At 47.1% G+C, this 15,342-nt stretch overlaps 1 non-coding gene across 1 annotated transcript; it reads right to left on the bottom strand.

The window, feature by feature from the left end:
• Positions 1 to 15,065: 15,065 nt before the first annotated feature.
• Positions 15,066 to 15,139, bottom strand: TRNAC-GCA (transfer RNA cysteine (anticodon GCA)). The gene has a single exon. It is a non-coding gene; the product is annotated as a tRNA-Cys (tRNA).
• Positions 15,140 to 15,342: the final 203 nt, after the last annotated feature.

Genomic DNA, 15,342 nt, shown 5'->3' with positions numbered 1-15,342 from the left:
CGCAAAGTCCAATTATTTCCAAACTAAATTCCAGGACGTTCAAAATGACAGCAAAAAGACATGGGAGCTACTAAACAACATATTAGCAAGAAATGAAGCTTACTGTGGTGTGAAGGAAATCTGCATTGACAACGTGTTTCTAACTGGGCACAATTTAGTAGAAGCAATGAATCGGCATTTCGTCAAAGTAGGTGTTTATTCAGGACGGCATGGCACTTCCAGTGACAGCGTACATATAGATAGCTTGATGGAGTCAACCATGCTTGCCCCTACAACGTCTCATGAAATTGAACCAATAATAAGAAGTCTAAAAAACCAAGTCGCTTGTGGAGACGACGGGATAAAAGTTTTGCCTATTAAGCATGTGGTATGCTTGATAAGCCCCATATTATCGCATATAATAAATTAGATGCTTCTTAGCGGAGATTTTCCAGACGATTTAAAGATCGCAAAAGTTATACCTGTCTACAAAGGCGGTGGTGAGACCAACATGAATAATTATAGGCCCATTTCAGTTCTGACAGTGTTTTCAAAAGTATTTGACTACGTCATCAATCAATGGCTAAGCGATTTCTTTAATAAACACCGAGTAATTACGGCTTTCAAGCAAACAAATCAGCAGAGATTGCTCTCGTTGACATAAAGGATACGATAATTGAAAATATAGAAAGAAAATTGCTCACTCTTGGCTTATTTATAGATTTCAGCAAAGCCTTCGATACTGTTCAACATAATATATTGTTAAGAAAATTAGAAAAATATGGTATTAGAGGAGTATCAATAAAACTATTCCAGAGTTATCTAGAGAAACGTTATCAATATGTACGTGTTAACACTTGGTCCTCCAGCAATTCAAACGTCCAGGGCTCTATTCCGGGACCCCTACTTTTTCTTATCTATATAAATAATATTATAGCAATACATGGATCCCCGCAATTAATAATGTATGCAGACGATACTAATGTTTTTTTCACCGGAGAAACCATGCAATGTTTAGATACGTCTGTTAATGACTACTTATTACAGTTATCTGCATGGCTTCAAAGAAATCGCTTGAGTCTAAATATAAATAAAACAAAGTACGTCATTTTGAGCCAATTAATAAACATGACTGCTACCCGGTTAACATTAAATTTGAAGGACGCTTGCTGGAACAGGATACTGAACAAATGTTTTTGGGTGTCTGGTTTAACCACACCCTCTCATGGAATACTCACGTTATTAAACTGAAATCAAGCCTTTCTCGCACCCTTGGGTGCATTTACAAAGTACATCTAATACCCAAACGTTTAAAGCAGGCACTATACTATTCACTGGTTTACTCTAGAATGAGCTATGGAATCTTGACTTGGGGATCAACAACAGCTACTAACTACTACAAACTTAATGTATTACAAAAGAAAATTTTGCGCATACTGGAAAATTTTAAAGGCAACAAGCAGTTATTGAGAACACAGCCGTTATTTAGCAAATATAACATGTTGAAGGCTGACCAGGTGTACGAATTTAAGCTATTGCAATGGATCAATGAATACAAGTTACATATTTCCGCAGTACCCAGCTCAAGTTCATACAGTACCCGAAACACAAAACGAGAAATGCGGCAAGTTAGAAGCAACTATGGAAGGCAAGCATTATCTTTTCAAATAACCAATGCTCTAAAGCAAGTCCACTTGAATAACGGTGTACATACATTTAAGAAATACTGTAGAAAGTTTCTTGTAAACATGACATTATGTTTTCATTATTGTAAATTACCTCAAAAAGTGCGCTTTGTTCTCCCTTGCCATGCTCCTCTCAGCTACTGAAATTTTGATACACGGCTGTGAAATTATGCTTGGTTTCTGTGTCTTGGTTTTTGTGATGAGCGCCATGGCTATGAATGATGTTGTTGAACGTGCTGACTGATAACTGAATTGCTGTGTTCGGTATTTACATTGCAGACATTATGTTGCGTATGTAAATATTTTGTACCACTTATTTGCTGACTTCATATTCAAGCAGTGACTAGTCTCCGTTTTCAATATTGCCCACTCTCTGAAACGATGATGTCCGTCTGACTGAACTTTCTTGATGTATTTTGTCTGTGTATATTGTGCAAGGGGGCCGGGGCCCTTGTCAGGCGCTCTGTCGCCTTTAGCCTCGGCACCCTCTTAGACTGTGTCTGAGGAAACAATTGGGAAATAAAGAAAGAAAGAAAGAAAGAAGGAAAGAAAGAAAGAAAGAAAGAAAGAAAGAAAGAATACATGAAATGAAATGAAATTACATTGCGTGGGCATTGTCGACGGCCCCCATAATTCTTTATTTTAATATGACAGTTGGATTCCCCCGGACCATCCCAGTTGAAGCACACCCGATAGTGCAAGAGCCGCAGTGCTCTAGCTGCAATGCAAGGGAGTCATTGTTGCTGTCGTCGTTTAACCACGCCTTTTTTTCATTTTTTCACGTTGACAATAAAGCACTGCGCAGAAATCACATTGCCTCAGCATGGCAAACTGCCCTCACAATGCTTTGTTTTAATTGGACAGTCGGATAACCCCGGTCCATGACAGTTGAAGCACACCGGACAGCGCAAGAGCCGCACTGCTGTAGACGCACTCCAAAAGAGTCATTGTTATTCCTGTCGTTTAATCACGCCGTATTTCATTTCTTCACGTCGACATCTAGAGCACTGGGCAGAAATCAGATTGAGTCAGTATAGTGAACGGCCCTCGCAATGTTTTGTTTTAATTGGACAGTCGGATTCCCCCGGTCCATTCCAGTTGAAGCACACCGGACGGCGCAAACCCGCACTGCTCTAGCCGCTCTGCAAGGGAGTCATTCCTACTCCCGTCGTTTACCCACGCCTTGTTGCATTTCTTCACGTTGACATCTAGAGCACTGGGCAGAAATCACATTGCGTCAGTATAGTAAACGGCCCTCGCAATGGTTTGTTTTAATTGGACAGTAGGATTCCCCCGGTATATCTCATTTGAAGCACACCGGATAGTGCAAGAGCAGCAGTGCTCTAGCTGAATGGAAGGAAGTCATTCTTACTCCCGTCGTTTACCCACGCCTTGTTGCATTTCTTCACGTTGACATTTAGAGCACTGGGCAGAAATCACGTTGCGTCAGCATGGTCAATGGCCCCCAACAATGCTTGTTTTAATATGACATTCGGATTCCCCCGGTCCATCAGAGTTGAAGCACACCGGGTAGTGGAAGAACCGCTGCGCTCTAGCTGCAATGCATGGGAGTCATTGTTACTCCTGTCGTTTAACCACGCGTTATTTTTTTCATTTCTTCACGTTGAGAGCACTGGGCAGATATCGCATTTGCTCAGAATGGTCAATGACTTACGCAATGCTTTCCTTTAATATGACTGTCCGATTGCCCCGGTCCATGCCAGTAGAAGCACACCGGACAGCGCAATCCGCACAAATCTCGGCGCACTGCAAGGGAGTCAATGTTACTCCCGTCGTTAACCCACGGCCTTTTGCAGTTTTTCACGTTGACATTTAGAGCACTAGGCAGAAACCACATTGCGTCAGCATGCTAAAGGCCCTCACAATGCTTTGTTTTAATTGGACACTCGGATTCCCCTGGTCCATCCCAGTTAAGGCGCACGGCATAGTTCAATAGCCGCAGTGCTCTAACTGCTCTGCAAGGGAGTCATTGTTACTCCCATCGCTTACCACCGCCTGCTTGCATTTCTTCACTGTGACATTTAGAGCAGAGGGTAGAAATCACATTGCGTCAGCATGGTCAACGGCCCTCGTAATGCTTTGATTTAATTAGACAGTCCAATTCTCCCGGTCCATGCCAGTTTAAGCACACCGGACGGCGCAAAGCTGCACTGTGCTAGCCACACTGCAAGGGAGTCATTGTTGCTCCCGTCGTTTACCCACGCCTTGTTGCATTTCTTCACGTTGACATTTATTTATTTAACAATATCCTTACAGGCCTCGTATGAGGCATTGGGTAAGGGGGGCGTTAAAGTAAGATTAACAGAGTATATTGAACATATAGAAAACATAATAGACATACATTATTAATCGACAGTGAAAAAATAAATGCCTCTTATACAAGTATCAAAAGCATTGTACAACATAACAAGGTCTGGAATGTAGATATTAGAAAAAGCAAACGATACAGTTTCTTTAATAAACCGTGAAAAATAATGTGGCCACTCCAGTACGAATACTAAACATTTCTAAAGAATACAAGAATAATAAGCGAAATGAGGTCACGAACAAGAGAGCACATAACTTAAAAGAAAAGAAGAAAGCATCGTGCACTTTATTGAAGTTACGCGGTGGAATATGAAATGATGAGCTGGCGGAATTTATCGGAATTATGTTCGGAGACGATGAAATCAGGAAGAGTGTTCCACAATCGAATGGCACGAGGAAGCGCCGACCAGTTGAATGCATGTGTGTTACCGTAGATGCGTGTAAAGCTGAGGTGATTATGCAATCTGCGTGATGTAACAGGTGCGACTTCAAGCCGTGAAGAAGATTTCCTATCCGAATGAGCATACTTGTGAAATAATGATATGAGTGCAAAATCGCGTCGAGTGCTTAGTGGCTGAAGTGAAATATCAAGTTTTATTTGTGAGATGCGTGAATTGTAAGTGTAGTTACGCGAGATAATCCTGGCGGGTCTATATTGAATTGATTCTAATAAGCTGATAAGGTTGCTATGATGGGGTGACCAGATTGGGGCCCTCACGTTCCACACTTAGGGCTTCAATCAATTTGATTTCAGCACAGGGCTGAAATCAAATTGCGTCAGCATGGTCAACGGCACCTGCAATGCTTTGTTTTAATTGGACAGTCGGATTCCCACGGTCCGTGCGATTTGAAGCACACCGGAAAACACCAAGCCGCACGGTTCTAACTGTGCAACAAGGGAGTCATTGTTACTCCTGTCGTTCCCACGCGTTTTTTTTTTTCATTTCTTCACGTAAAAATTTAGAGCACTGCGCAGAAAAAAACATTGCCCCAGCATGGTCAAGGGCCTAAGCAGTACTTTGTTTTGATTGGACAGTCGGATTCCCCCAGTCCATTACACTTGAAGCACACCGGACGGCGCTAAGCCGCACTGCTCTAGCCGCACTGCGAGGAAGTCACTGTTACTCCTGTCGTTTTACCATGTTTTTTTATTTCTTCACGTTGACATAAAGCACTGGGCAGAAATCATATTGCATCAGCATGGTCAGCGGCCCTCACCATCCTTTGTTTTATTGGACCAACAGATTCCCTCGGTCTATGCCAGTTTAAGCACACCAGACAGCGCAAAGCCGGACTGCGCTAACCACACTGTCAGGGAGCCATTGTTGCTCCCATCGTGTACCCACGCATTGTTGAATTTCTTCACGATGATATTTAGAGCACAGGACTGAAATCATATTGCGTCAGCGTGGTCAACGCCCCCCGCAATGCTTTGTTTTAATTGGACAGTGGGATTCCACAGGTGCATACCAGCTGAAGCCCACCGGACACCGCAAGAGGTGCACTGCTCTTGCCGCACTGCAAGGGAGTCATTGTTACTCCCGTCGTTTAGCCACGCGTCCTTTCATTTCTTCACGTTGAAATTTAGAACACTCGGCAGAAATCACGTTTCCTAAGCATGGTCACCGGCCTACACATACCTTTGTTTTATTATGACAATCGTACTCCCCCGGCCCATTCCACTTGAAGCAAACCGGACAGCGCAACGCCGCACTGCTCTTGCTGCACCGCAAGGGAGTCATTGTTACTCTCCTCCTTTATCCATGCCTCATTGCATTTCTTCACGTTGATATTTATAGCAATGGGCACCAATCACATTGCGTCAGCATTGTAAAGCCCCTCACAATGCTTTGTTTCAATTGGACACCCGGATTCCACTGGTCCATCCCAGTTGAAGCACGCCGCATAGTTCAAGAACCGCAGTGCTCTAGCGGCAATGCAAAGGAATCACTGTAACTCCCGTCGTTTACCCACACCTCCTTGCATTTCTTCACGTTGACATTAGGCCAATGGGCAGAAATGACATTGCGTCAGCATGGTCAACGGCCACCGCTATGCTTCGTTTTAATTAGACAGTCGGATTCCTCGGTCCATGCAGGTTGATGCACGACAGACAGTGCAAGAGCTGCACTGCAAGGGAGTCGTTGTTATTCCTGTCATTTACGCACGCCGTTTTTCATTTCTTCACATCGACATCTAGAGCACTGCGCAGAAATCACATTGCGTCAGTAAAATGAACGGCCCACGCAACGCTGTTTTACTTGGACAGTCGGATTCCCTCGATCCGAGGCAGTAAGAGTGCACCAGAAAGCGCTAGAGCCGCACTGCTGTAGACGCACCGGAATGTAGTCATCGTTACTCCCTTCGATTACCTTGCGTTGTTGCCTTTGTTCACGTTGACATTTAGAGCCCGGAGCAGAAATCACATCGCGTCAGCAAGGTCAAAGGCCCTCGCAATGCTTTCTTTTAATTATACAGTAGGATTTCACCGGTCCATGCCAGTTAAAGCACACCGGACAGCACAAAGCCACACTGCTGTAGCCGCACTGCAAGGGATTCATTGTTATTCCTGTCGTTTCGCCACGCCGTTTTTTCGTTTCTTCACGTCGACATTTAGAGCACTGGGCAGAAATCATATTGGTTCAATATAATGAACGGTTCTCGCAATGGTTTGTTTTAATTGGACAGTGGGATTCCCCCGGTCCATTGCAGTTGAAGCACACCGGACAGCGCTAAGCGGAACTGCTCCAGACGCACTACAAGGGAGTCATTGTTACTACATTCGTTTACCCACGCCTGGTTGCCTTTATTCACGTTGACATATAGAGCACGGGGCCGAAATCACAATGCATCAGCAAGGTCAACGGCCTGCGCAATGCTTTGTTTTAGTTAGACAGTCGGATTCCAGCAGCCTACAAAGCGGCACTGCACTAGCCGTACTACAAGGGAGTCATTGTTACACCGGTCGTTTAACCACGCATTTTTTTTCTCATTTCTTCACGTTGAAATTTAGAGCACTCGGCAGAAATCGCATTTCCTTAGCATGGTCAACGGCCTACGCAATGCTTTGTTTTACTACGACAGTCGGATTCCCTCAGTACATGGCAGACGAAGCACAACGGACAGCGCAAAGCCGCCCTGCTCTAGCTGCACCGCAAGGGAGTCATTGTTACTCCCCTCATTTACCCATGCCTCGTTGCATTTCTTCACGTTGACATTTAGAGCTATGGGTACCAATTACATTGCGTAAGCATGATCAACGGCCACCGTAATGCTTTGTTTTAATTAGAGAGTTGGATTCCCCTTGTCCATCCCAGTTGAAGCACAGCAGACAGCACAAAGCTGCACAGCTCTAGCTTCACTGCAAGGGAGTCACTGTTACTCCCGTCATTTAGGCACTCCTTGTTGCATCTCTTCACGTTGACATTTAGAGCAATGGGCAGAAATCACAATGCATCAGCATGGTCAACGGCCACCGCTATGCTTTGTTTAAATTAGACAGTCGATTCCCCGGTCCATGCTGGTTGAAGCACGCCGTACAGTGCAAGAGCCGCACTGCAAGGGAGTGACTGTTCCTCAGGTCATCTAACCATGCTTTTTTTTTCATTTCTTCACGTTGAAATTTAGAGCACTGGGCAGAAATCACGTTGCCTCAGCATGGTCAACGGCCTACGCAATCCTTTGTTATCATTGAACAGCCGGATTTCACCGGTTCATTCCAGTTGAAACACGCCAGACAAAGCAAAGCCGCACTGCCCCAGCCGCCCTGCAAGGGAGTCATTGTTACTCCTGTCGTTCAACCACGCCTTCTTTTCATTTTTTCACATTGACATTAAACCACTGGGCATAAATACATTGCATCACAATAGTCAACGGGGCTTGCCATCATTTGCTTTAATTGGACTCTTGGATTCCCCCGGTCTATGCCAGTTTAAGCACACCGGAAAGCGCAAAGCCGCACCGTTCTAGCCACACTAAAGGGAGTCATAGTTACTCCCGTCGTTTACATACGCCTTGTTGCATTTGTTCACATTGACATTTAGAGCACTGGCAGAAATCACATATCGTCAGCATGGTCAACGGCCACCGCAATGCTATGGTTTTAATTAGAGAGTTGTATTCCCCCGGTCCATGCCATTTGAAGCAAACCAGACAGTAGAAATGCGCACTGCTCTAGCCGTACCTCAAGGGAGTCATTCTTACTCTCATCTTCTACCCACGCCTTGTTGCATTTCTTCATATTGACATTTAGAGCACTGGGCAGAAATCACACTGCGTCAGCATGGTCAACGGCCCTCGCAAGTCTTTGTTTTAATTTGAGAGTTGTATTCCCCCGGTCCATGCGAGTTGAAGCACGCCGGACACCACAAAGCCGCACTGTTCTACCCGTACCTCAAGGGAGTCATTGTTACGCCTCTCGATTAACCACGCGTTTTTTTTTTCATTTCTTCACGCTGTAAATTAGGGCACAGGGCAGGAATAACATTGCCTCAGCGAGGTCAACGGCCTACACAAAGCTTCCTTTTTATATGACAGTCGGATTCCCCTGGTCCATGTCACTTGGAGCGCACCAAACAGCGCAAGAGCTGCACTGCAAGGGAGCCATTGTTACTCCCGTCATTTCACCACACTTTTGTTTTCATTCCTTCACGTTGAAATTTAGAGCACTCGGCAGAAATCATATTCCCTCCGCATGGTCAATGGCCTATGCAATGCTCTGTTTTGATTAGACAGTCGGATTTCCCCGGTACATTCCATTTGAAGCACACCGGACAGCGCAAAGCGGCACTGCTCTAAACGCACTCCAAGGGAGTCATTTTTGCTACATTCGTTTACCCACACCTCGTTGCCTTTATTCACGTTGACATTTAGAGCACAGGGCAGAAATCACATTGCATCAGCAAGGTCAACTGCCTACGGAATGCTTTGTTTTAATTAGACAGTCGGATTCCCCCCGTCCATACCAGTTTAGGCACACCGGACAGCGCAAAGCCGCACTGCTCTTTCCTGAATTCAAGGGAGTCATTGTTACCCCCGCCGTTTACCCAGGCCTTCTTTTCATTTCTTCCCGTTGACATTAAAACGCTGCGCAGAAATCACATTGACTCAGCATGGTGAACGGCCCTCGCAATCCTTTGTTTTAATTGGACAGTCGGATTCCGCGGGTCCATGCCAGTTTAAGCGCACCGGGCAGGGCGAAGCCGCACTGCTCTAGCCAAACTGCAAGGGAGTCATTGTTGCTCCCTTCGTTTACCCAGACCTTGTTGCACTTCTTCACGTTAACATTTAGAGCGCAGCGCCGAAATCACATTGCGTCAGCATGTTCAATGGCACCTGCAATGCTTTGTTTTAAAGAGACAGTCGGATTCCGCCGGTGCATTCCAGTTGAAGCACAACAGACAGCGCAATGCCGCACTGCTCTAGCCACACTGCAAGCGAGTCATTCTGACTCCTTATATTTAACCACGCCTTTTTTTCATTTCTTCAACTTGACAATTAGGCAGCGCACAGAAATCGCATTGCCTCAGCATGGTCAACGGCACTCGCAACGTTTTGTTTTAATTATACAGTCGGATTCCACCGGTCCATGCCAGTTGAAGCACACCGGACAGCGCAAAGCCTCACTGCAGTAGCCGCACTGCAAAGGAGTCATTGTTATTCATGTCGTTTAGCCACACCGTTTTTTATTTCTTCACGTCGACATCTACAGCACTGGGCAGAAATCACACTGGTTCAATATAGTGAAAGGTTCTCGCAATGGTTTATTTTTATTGGACAGTAAGATTCTCCCGGTACATCAGTTGAGGCAAACAGGATAGTGCAAGTGTCGCAGTGTTCTATCTGAATGCAAGGGCGTCATTGTTACTTCCGTCGTTTACCCTCGCCTTGTTTCATTTCTTCACGTTCACGTTTAGAACACAGGGTAGAAACCACATTGCGTCAGCATGGTCAACGACCCTCGCAAGGCTTTGTTTTAATTAGAGAGTTGTATTCCCCCGCTCCATGCGATTTGAAGCATGCCGAACAGCACAAAGCCGCACTCTTCTAGGCGTACCTCAAGGGAGTCATTGTTACTCCTCTCGTTATCCAACACGTTTTTTTTCATTTCTTCACGTTGAAATTTAGAGCACAGGGCAGAAATTACCTTGCCTCAGCAAGGGCAACGGCGTACACAAAGCTTCCTTTTTATACGACAGTTGGATTCCCCTGGTCCATGCCAGTTGGAGCGCACCAAACAGCGCAAGAGCCGCACTGCAAGGGAGCCATTGTTACTCCCGTCATTTAGCCGCACTTTCCTTTTCATTTCTTCACGCTGAAATTCACAGCACTGGGCAGAAATCATATTGCCTCAGCATGGTCAACGGCCTATGCAATGCTTTGTTTTGATTGGACAGTCGGATTCCCCCCTGTATATTCCAGTTGAAGCACACCGGACAGCGCAAAGCGGCACGGCTCTACACGCACTGCAAGGGAGTCATTGTTACTACATTTGTTTACCCACGCCTGGTTGCCATTATTCACGCTGACGTTTAGAGCACGGGGCCGAAATCACAAGCGTCAGCAAGGTCAACGGCCTGCGCAATGCTTTGCTTTAATTAGACAGTCGGATTCCCCCGGTTCATACCACTTTAAGCAGACCGGACACCGCAAAGCCCCACTGCTCTAGCCGCACTGTAAGGGAGTCATTGTTAATGCCGCAGTTTACCCAGGCCCTTTTTTTATTTCTTCACGTTGACACTTAAGCACTGCATAGAAATCATATTGAGTCAGCATGGTCAGCGGTCCTCGCAATGCTTTGTTTTAATTCGACAGTCGGATTCCGCCAGTCCATGCCAGTTTAAGCACACCGGAAAGCGCTTAACCGCACAGCTCTAGCCACACTGCAAGGGAGTCATTGTTGCTCCCGTCGTTTCCCACGCCTTGTTGCATTTCTTCACGTTGACATTTAGAGCACTGGGCAGAAATCACATTGCGTCAGCGTGGTCAACGGCACCTGCAATGCTTTTTTTTAAGTAGACAGTCGGATTCCCCCGGTCGATACCATTTGAAGCCCACCGGACAACGCAAGAGCCGCACTGTTCTAACCGCACTGCAAGGAAGTCGTTGGTATTCCTGTCGTTTATCCACGCCGTTTCTAATTCCTTCACGTCGAAATTTAGAGCCCTGGGCAGAAATCACATTGCATCAGTACAGTCAAAGGCCCTCGCAATGCTTTCTTTTATTTGGACAGTAGGATTCCCCCGGTCCCTGCCATTTGAAGCACACCGGACAGCGCAAAGCCGCACTGGTCTAGCCACACTGCAAGGGAGTCATTCTTGCTCTTGTCGCTTACCAACGCCTGGTTGCCTTTATTAACGTTGACATTTAGAGCACAGGGCAGAAAGCACTTTGCGTCAGCAAGGTCAACGGCCTGCGCAATGGTTTGTTTTAGTTGGACAGTAGGATTCCCCCGGTCCATCCCAATTGAAGCTCACCGGATAGTGCAAGTGCCGCAGAGTTCTAGCTGAATGCAAGGGAGTCATCGGTACTTCCGTCGTTTACCCTCGCCTTTTTTTCATTTGTTCACGTTGACATTAGAGCACTGGGCAGAAATCACATTGCCTCAGCATGGTAAACGGCCGTCGCAATGCTTTGTTTTAATTGGACAGTCGCATTCTAACGGTCCATACCAGTTGAAGCCCAACGGACAGAGCAAGAGTCGCACTGCTCTAGCCGCAGTACAAGGTAGTCATTGTTATTCATGTCGTTTAGCCACGCCGTTTTTCATTTCTTCACGTCGACATTTACAGCGCTGGGCAGAAATCACACTGGTTCAATACAGTGAAATATTCTCGCAATCGTTTGTTTTTATTGAACAGTAGGATTCTCCCGGTCCATCCCAGTTGAGGCAAACTGGATAGTGCAAGTGCCGCAGTGTTCTATCTAAATGCAAGGGTGTCGTTGTTACTTCCGTCGTTTACCCTCGCCTTGTTGCATTTCTTCACGTTAACATTTAGAGAACTGGGCAGAAATCTCATTCCGTCAGCATGGTCAACGGCCCCCGCAAGGCTTTGTTTTCATTAGAGAGTTGAATTCCCCTGGTCCATGCAAATTGAAGCACACCGGACAGCACCAAGCGGCACTGCTCTATCCGTACTAGAAGGGAGTCATTGTTACTCCTGTCATTTGACCACGCCGTTTTTTTATTTCTTCACGTCGAAATTTAGAGCACCGCAGCAATGCCATTGCGTCAGCAGGGGCAACGGCTCTCGCAATGCTGCTTTAATTCGACATTCGGATTCCCGCCCCCCCCCCCGCAGGGGCGTCTGCGTCAGCAGGCGTTTGGTGTGTTGAGACACCACGTACCCGAGCACACGAGGGTTGGACCCTCCCGCGTGTAGCCGTGCGCGGCTTAGCAGTGTCTGGGGAAAGGGGGATCCTTGGGGTTGAGCTGATGCCCGGTGTTCGGATCTTTAAGACCCCTGGAGGAGGCAACATGTCTCTTTGGCCTCTGCTACACGTTGACGGCACCCCCGGACCGACCCACCCGGGGGAAATCGTCAGTCGCCTTTTCCTGTCCTCCTCTCCAATCTTCGTCTTTCTCGCTCGCCTTTTTCATCTTTCCTGTCTTCTCATCACTTCTCCTCACTTCCTAGTTTCCTGGCGGCGAGGGTTAACCTTGTGTGGCTAGCCAGCCTTGTTTATGCTGTATTTGGTTATAGCAGCGATATGCAGCTGGCGTTGGCAGGGTTTCTCTAGGAGGAACTTCTGTGACGTCCCCCTGCTGGGCTCCATGGGGGTGGTCGGCATCGCGGCCGAAAACCCAAATGTGCTTATGGAAAACGCTTTTCCTAAACTCCCTGATCGCCCTCAGAAACGAGGACGCATCGAAGAGGTCTTTCAGTTTTTCGGACGCCAACTCCACAATTTTCCTCCTTTTCACGTGATCCACTCAGAAAAACCAGCGAAACAAGTGCGAACAATCTCATCATTCCTTGTGTCGAAGTCTCTTACCGAAGTTTTTGGTCCAGGATATAAGGTGTCGAGGATGGCTAGCGGTGACCTTCTCTTGGAGCTCCGCGATCAGAAGCAATTTGAGAAACTGCCTAAGCTAGTATCATTTGGGGAGACCCAAGAAGTAGTAACCCCGCACCGCACGATGAATACCTCCCGCGGCGTTGTCTCGGACGATGATTTGCTGGAGCTCACTGAGGCTGAGCTCTTGGAGGGCTTCAGCGAACAGAATGTTATAAATGTCCAAAGAATTAAGATGAGGCGAGATGGTAAAGAAATCGCGACCAAACACCTAATACTCACCTTTAATTGAAGTGTCCTGCCCGAGTCAATCGAGGCCGGGTACATCAAGCTCCGTGTAAGACCGTACGTGCCAAATCCCCTCCGATGCTTCAAGTGCCAGCGTTTTGGCCACAGTTCGCAGAGCTGCCGAGGCCGCCAAACTTGTGCGAAATGCAGCGCGCATGAGCACTCCTCTGAAGCTTGTGAGAATTCTCTCCACTGTAAATTGTGATGGGGAGCACGCCGCGTACTCGCGGTCGTGTCCATCCTCGAAGAAAGGAAAAGAAATCGTAACTATCTAAGTGCAAGAGAATATCTCATTCAAGGAGGCCCGCAGGCGGGTTTCATACCTGCCCAAGAAAAGTTTTGCCGATGTGACGCGTAAGGGGAAGCGCCACAACGGTCTCCGGCGGCTGTCCGTCCCACACCCAGTGAGGCCGCAGTGACGCCATCGGCCCCCGCGGCGGCTGCAGCTAATGCTGTTGCGCCAACACAGCAGACGACCCCGAAGGTGGGCTCGACCCCGAAGGATCGACCCCGAAGGTGGGCGCAGCCGAGGCTGCCCCAACCTCCCCGGCCCCTTCCAGCGCTGGCAACTGCCGGCGCAACCAAATCCCTCAGGGAGCCCCATCGACCTCCGGGTTGGTGGGCGCAGGGGTCTTGCCCTCCAAGGCGGGACCCTCCCTGGTAACTTCTCGCTCGCAAGAGCACGTGTCCGGCGCCTCACAAGAGGCAATGGACACTACACCTATCTCCACGGCGCGCCAAGCGCCTAAGGAGCGGCGAGGCTCCCTCGAACGCTCCAGAAAGGGCAAAACCCCGATTACATAGCCTCAAAAGAGCTCTGGAATCTAATCTCTGAAACCTCCAATTAACACTTCTGTTTCTGTACACACAGCACCTATTGACTTCCAATATGGGTACACAAATAATTCAATGGACCTTCAGAGACCTTAGAAACCTTGATGACGTGCAGGAACTCATCCAAAAACACAATCCAAAAGTGCTGTGTTTACAAGAAACACACTTAAAATGCAAACACACAAACCTTCTCCAACAGTATATAACTTTTCGCAAAGATCGCGATGATGCTATCGCATCATCGGGCGGTGTTGCAATTGTAATTCAAAAAAGCATAGCGTGTCAACGTTTGCAGCTACGAACGGCCCTTGAGGCAGTGGCGGTTCCAGTTGTTCTGCTAAACAAACTCATCACTATTTGCTCGCTTTATATACCCCCCCCCCATTACAAACTAAGCAAACATGAATTTCAGTCCTTTATAGATGAATTGCCAGAACCCTATGTTGTTCATGGCGATTTCAATGCACATAACTACCTGTGGGGCGACCCTCGTATAGATGCGCGAGGGCGTCTTGTTGAACAGTTCCTTTTTTCTTTGTGTGCCTGCTGAATAAGAAGGAACACACATATTACTCTCTTGCAAACAGAGCCTATTCTTCAATATATCTTAGTATAGTTTTCCCGTCTATACTGCCCGAACATGTATGGGAAGTTACGAACAATTCTTACGGGAGCGACCACTTCCCCATACTGATAAGAACATCTAAAGAAAACGAATATCCTCCACAAGCTCCTATGTGAAAGATAGACACAGCCGACTGGAAGAAATTTCGAACTCTCACTAGCATCTGACGTAGTAGTTCTGCGGAAACCCGCAAGGTGGAGAGAAGTAATGAATAAAGGGAAAATCAGACATCCACCCGTTCGTAGCAATTGCTACAAAGGAAACCCACACGGGTTCCTCGAGAGGAAAGCCTCATAGTTGAAGAAAAATTCGTCCTGGTCCGGGACTCGAACCCGGGACCACCGCCTTTGCGGGGCAGCCGCTCTACCATCTGAGCTAACCAGGTGGCTAGCAGATGGCAGGGCGAAGTCGAATTTGTCGAGAACACGAAGCAAAGGCAAGAGTTTGACGTAGTAGTTCTGCGCAAACCCGCAAGGCGGAGAGAAGTGATGAATAAAGGGAAAATAAGACCATCAGAATATGAGGCTTTCCATTCGAGGAACCCGTGTGGGTTTCCTTTGTAGCAATCGCTACGAACGGGTGGATGTC

This window comes from Dermacentor variabilis, chromosome 2 (assembly GCF_050947875.1).
Source record: "Dermacentor variabilis isolate Ectoservices chromosome 2, ASM5094787v1, whole genome shotgun sequence".
Taxonomy (NCBI): Eukaryota; Metazoa; Arthropoda; class Arachnida; order Ixodida; family Ixodidae; genus Dermacentor; species Dermacentor variabilis.
The sequence above is the reverse complement of the archived record's forward strand: the minus strand, read 5'-3'. Positions and strand labels throughout refer to the sequence as shown.